We start from the raw sequence: 5,735 nt of genomic DNA on the forward strand, positions 1-5,735 counted from the left end.
CAATTGACAAATTGGACAGAAAAGTAGTGAGGAATGTTGGAAATGGCACCGACGAACAGTAAAATTTTACATGAGGTGATGTGACATTTAGAAGAGATTTTTTTTTTCAATTATCAATGGAATGTTTAGAACCCCTGTGTATTGTATTCAGACAGCTGAAAAAGGCCTTCTTTCCTGACCACCTTATAGAATCTTATAATAGCTGCAAAAATGCTCATAACCAAATAATGATACTATTAATTTACCATCACTAAAATAATGATCAAAACAAAAAACCTGGAAGGAGACAGCGGTGATTTAATTGAGTATTGCAGGTTATGTGAAGGGAAACAATCACATGAAATTTCTGAGAAGGTCTGGTGTCCAATAATGCCTTTTTTGTCTTTTTATAAACTCATATAAAATATTTTCTTTGTTGTGGTCACCATTGACATGTATGTATGATGGCTTCTTTGGTATAAGTCAGGGGTGCCCAAACCCCAGCCCAGGGCCATTTGTGGCCCTTGGGGACCCCCAATCCAGTCCGCAGGGATCTGCCAGTCTCCAATGACCCTCTAGCCCACCAGAGACTTGCTGAAGCCCGCGCTGGTCCAATGTGACTGCTTTCAGAGCAAGGGCCAACTGTTCGATCTCTCGAGGGAGCTGCAGGCCAAGGGCTCCCTCCACTGCTTGCTGTTTCATGTCTGCGGCAAAGGATGGCCTTGCTGTGTGCAAGGCCTTTTATAGGCCTTGAGCTATCATGAGACCTTCGTTCATTCATACAAATTCCATCTATAACGTATTCATTTATGTCAATATATTCAAATTTTAAATGTAAATTAATTCTTTTTTCCTGGCCTCTGACACAGTCTCTCAGAGAGATGATGTGGTCCTCCTGCCAAAACGGTTGGACACCCCTGGTAAAAGTGATGGAAATTTCTGATTTAAAAAAACAATTATAACACAACCATTTAACCTTGCTATTCTCTGAACAACCCATAAAAAGTGAGTGAATAAAATATGTCATTTCCAATCTGGCAGCATCCAAGTAAGATAGACTTGTGCTGGCATAGAAAAATGAGACAGCAAGGGGAGCAGGCGGGGGGGGGGGGAAGGAAACAATGAGTTACAAATGCACCCAAAATATTAATTTTTAAAGTTAGAGTTTTTTTATTATTTCTTTTTATTCTACACTTTATTTTATTTTAATGACTTATTTGTTGGAACACGAGTCAATGTGAATAAAGGTCTCTCTAACTCAAAATATTAATTCAAGGTTAATATAATGGTGTGGTCCTCAATGTGATTTGGGTTTTGAGTGCCTGCATGCCTTGGGGACTGTAGCCAGAAGAATGAGTCAGTATAATTCAGGGGTGGGAACTTGAGTCGGGTGACTTGAGTCCGAGTCATGAAAACGTGTTTTTTGCTGTTTCATGTACATGAGTCAGGGGTGTCACCGTCTCGGGCACTAACTTGAATTTGAGCCACTGACTCAGAAATGGGTTCCCACAGCTGAGTCCCTATGTGTGCAGACTCGAGTCTGCCTGTGTCTGGATGTGCTTGCTTCCCCCACCCACCCCCCAACGCATGAAACACCTCATGAGGTCATAATTCAGACTGGGCGAGCAGCAGCAGAAAAGTTCCAGCCAGGAGGCAGGGAAGGGTTAATGTTTTGCATTGCACAGGAGGCAGGGGGAGGGAGGCAAAAGCAGCCTCTCTTGTCCATCTCTGAAGGAACCAATGATCATTGGACAAAGGATGGGTTTTTCCTCTGGACAAGGGAGGACAGTAGGATGAACCCAAGGGGGTTCATGCCTTTTGATTGGCTGGAGGGGGAAAAAGGAGGCTAGGAAGTGGTTCCTCATGGATCCAGCCATTGTTACCTGGGAGGAAGAAGCTACCTCACTGAATGACAGGTAATGGGACTACTTCTGAGTAGAGCTGCAAAGGACTGGATTGTACTCTTAACATGAGCCTTCCAACTGCTACAGTGCAACCCTTCTCCCACTTGCCGCTTCTATCCCCTCCCGCTGTCCATCCCCCCCCTCCAGCCTTGCCAAGCTTGGATGCCTCCTAGTCCCTTTTGGTCCTTACCCTGGCATGCCTGACCCAAAAGTCACTGATTAGAGTCAAAATGATTCAGGAATTTTGGGGGGACGAGTCAGCAATGGGTGCCCATTAAGTTTCATGCACGAGTCAAGTTGCAGGGCCAGAGGCTCTGGACTTGACTCAAGTCTCACCACAGCGCCAGGTTCCCATCCGTGCTGTCATTAGAATCTATTTTGATAGGCAGTCTAAATTGGGCTCTGGAAAGGAGACAGGAGGTGCGATCTGATGGTTGAGCTGCTATGCTGCCTGAAAAGCTAAGGAGAAACAACTGTGGTCTTGTTCTGGATGGGAGGCAGAGATGGATGCCAGGCTGGTAAGCTGCTGTTATCCACTGTGGCAGAATGGAGTCGCTACTGAGTTGATGAGCAACCACAGTGAGAGAGCGGGGAAGGACCTGTCTGGACTTGATATATGGTTGCCTGCCGAAGCCTGATAGTATGCAGCCAGAAAACTACACAGTGAAGACAACATCTGGTGACTGAGGGCTCTCTGTGAGTCTTTTCTACAGAACATATTGTCAAAAACCCATTGAAAAATGGTGGTTTAGATTAGCCTGCCTATGGAAACTGCCTTTAATGCTGTGTAAAAAGAGAAAAAGGCGGCATGTAAAGGGGGGGCCGTATCTGTGGATCCTGTATTTGTGGTTTCAATTAACTGCAGATTGGGTCTGCGGGGACCCCCACACACCCCCTCCAGATATCTGAGGGTGGGCTCCCCAAGCCCTCCAAACTTGATCAGAGCTGTGCTCCAGTCAGGTCTGGAGGCTTTTCTGAAGCCCACAGAGGTTATGCGCATCTGCTTGCAGCCTCCAGAATGGCCTTTAGGGCTGAAAAAATGTGACTTCAGGTTTCCCAAGGAAACTAAAAGTGTGATTTTTATTTTTTTTTGCCCTAAAAATGCATTCTGAGGCCTGGGGAAGCTATCCCCAGGCTTCTCTGGGCCTCAGAATGCCTTATAAGGGCAAAAAAAAAATCACATCTTTTGGCCACAGAGGGTGTGCACAGTCTCTGCGGGCTTCAGAAAAGCTCCAGACCCAACTAGAGCACAGCTCCAGTCAGGCTGAGAAGGCTGGGGGGGGGGGATCTTCGATTATCCACTGTTTCATTTAACTGTGGCTAGTTCTGGAATGCAACCCCTGTGGATACCGGGGCATGCCTGTAAATATCTACATATGTATGTAGAGTGTGCCTGCACATATGTATGTATGTAGAGTCCATCTGTGCCTACTCCTGACCACACTTGCTGGGGGACACTCTGCCTGACCAAATGACAACAATCCTGCATGATGGTACCTTAGAACAAACAATGAAGTTCACAAGTTTAGTAAGTTAGACTTATGGACCAATTTAATCTTCCCATTCCCCCGCTGGGGGGAAGGGGATTTAAATCCTCCTACCCCTCCAGAAGCCTCCCACTCCACAATGAGTCTGCTTCAATCTGTGCCAGCTCTTTAGCTGGCACAAGTCTGAGGACAGGAAGGGGGTGGGGAGGCTGCCAAAAAGGAGAATAGGATCCAGCACATGCCACCCCTCTTGCAGCCTCCCCGCTCATTCCTTCTCCCTCCCCACCCAGTATTGCCCCTTCCCCTCCCCCATAACTGTCAGGAGGTAACATAAGTCTGAGGAGTGTGGAGCAGTTTGCAGCTGCTATGCGCTACTCGGTGAATGGGGTTGGGATTCAGCATAACTGCTAGGTCCCACCCCCGCCTCTGACTCCCCGCCTGACCACCCCTGGTTTTGCAAGGTCCAAAAGCAAGACTCAGTAGTCAAGGGTGTTCGTCTGCAAGCTTTTATTTCGTTGCTAGCAACGGGCATCTCATGGGACTCCTGCCCAAAGCATTGAGAGCCAGTATCAATCTTAACCAGACCCTTTATAACTTTCTGGGTCCTTTGTTTGAAGATTTGAACTTCCCATTGGCTGAAGTTTGACATCATAGATGGGGCTAACTCTTAATAGGCTGTAGATAGCCTTAGAGACACTTGATAGGTGAGCTTCAAGTTACAGGTTTCCAAATAAGGTATATTTAAACAATTAAACATATTGAATACAAGGTTTTCAAGAACCAGTACAGCGTGCTATAACATTATTTTATTCAGGACTGACCTGGCATTGACCATTTGGCAGAACTTCAGACCTATTTCTTGGCATACATCTCCCTTCCTGATTAGGATGGCCTTGCTTGAGCCACCTGTCTTATCTCTCCTGCATTCCTTCTCCTGTGTTTACCAAAACACTGTGGGGCTCTCTGCCAACCTCTGTTAAGCAAGGACCTTTAAACTTCCTTTTAACAGTTTTACTCTGTGTCTTAATTCTATTTGTGACCAGTTACTTTGAGTACATTTAAGGGGTCTATAGTGGTGTATATCCTTGCTAGAAGTGACCTCTTCCCTTTAGTGGCTGGCTAAGGCTTCAGCCAGCTTCTTGTGATTTTTCATATATTTTAACATAAAACAAGCCAAACTTTCACTGCATCACACTTTCTTTTTAAGAAATCCTTCTCCCATTTACCTTTAAACAAGTTACTCAGACATTACATGCCAGGCAAACTGCTGTCTCCCTCTCTCTCTCTCTGCACCTTCCTAATCAAACCTGCACCAACCCCCTTTGACATTCATTTCTTTCTCCATTTCAGTTGCAATTCAAACAAAGACTGAATGTTCCTGGTTATCTAATTAAATGTATTCTTTTTCTAAACTTGTCTCTTGCAGGTGTCTGTGTCCGGCTAGCTAAACGCTATATCAGCCTGCCAACTGATAAGCTTTCCCTGCAATACTAAGGCTTTTCTTACTTCTAATGACTACAATGTTGCATATATGTGTTTTCTGAGCTTGTGATATCTTGGCTGGCTGTATACTTCTGCCAAAAAGGAGTTTATCTATCTATGAGATACGACTCCCTTTGCCAAATTCCAAAAATGTATCAACGCAAGACTTTGAGGCCCCAAGGTCTCAGCTAGCAAAACAGCTTTCTAAGCAGCTTTTCTGTAAGACTAACTTTTCACTATTCTATGTGCCTTTATGCATTAGCGATGTGGCTTTTAAGCATTTTGCCCCAATGGCATATTACCCTGGTTATTCTGTCACCTTCCATCACTGGGACTGCCCTCTGCCCACTCTCCCCCCGCCCCAGACTGCCCACAGATGGGTGATGCAACCCTCCCTGCCAGAGTCAATGCAGAGGCTGGCCCTGCATTTTCCTTGTGCATTGTCCAAACGCGTGTCCTTGGGCTGGGCCAGCCAACTCTCAAGAAGGTGCAAGCGCGCCTTACAGCACATTTGTGACCCTCCTGCACCGGCAAAAGGGACTTGCGCCAGCCCAAGGCACACTCAGGATTGCGCCCTTAGTTGTAGTGCCCAAAACATTAAGGTCCAAATGCTAACCAACTTTCCAGTTTTGACAAAGCCGTGCCAATTGGGCATGTGTCGCATCTTGCAGTTGGGGGGGTAGTCACAGAGGCCTCCTCAAGGTAAAGGAATGTTTGTCCCCTTATCTAGGAGCTGTATTGCCCTTATCTTGGAACTGGAAAGTTGGTTAGGATGTGCCCTTAAGGACTTAGAATCACCCAAAGCTGTCTCTTCCATTGCCTTTTGTGGCTACGAGGCCCAGATGTTATTTGGCTTTTGGCTCCCACTTTTACCTGGAGGGCT

The sequence above is a fragment of the Tiliqua scincoides genome, chromosome 2 (genome assembly GCF_035046505.1).
Source record: "Tiliqua scincoides isolate rTilSci1 chromosome 2, rTilSci1.hap2, whole genome shotgun sequence".
In the NCBI taxonomy this organism is placed as follows: Eukaryota; Metazoa; Chordata; class Lepidosauria; order Squamata; family Scincidae; genus Tiliqua; species Tiliqua scincoides.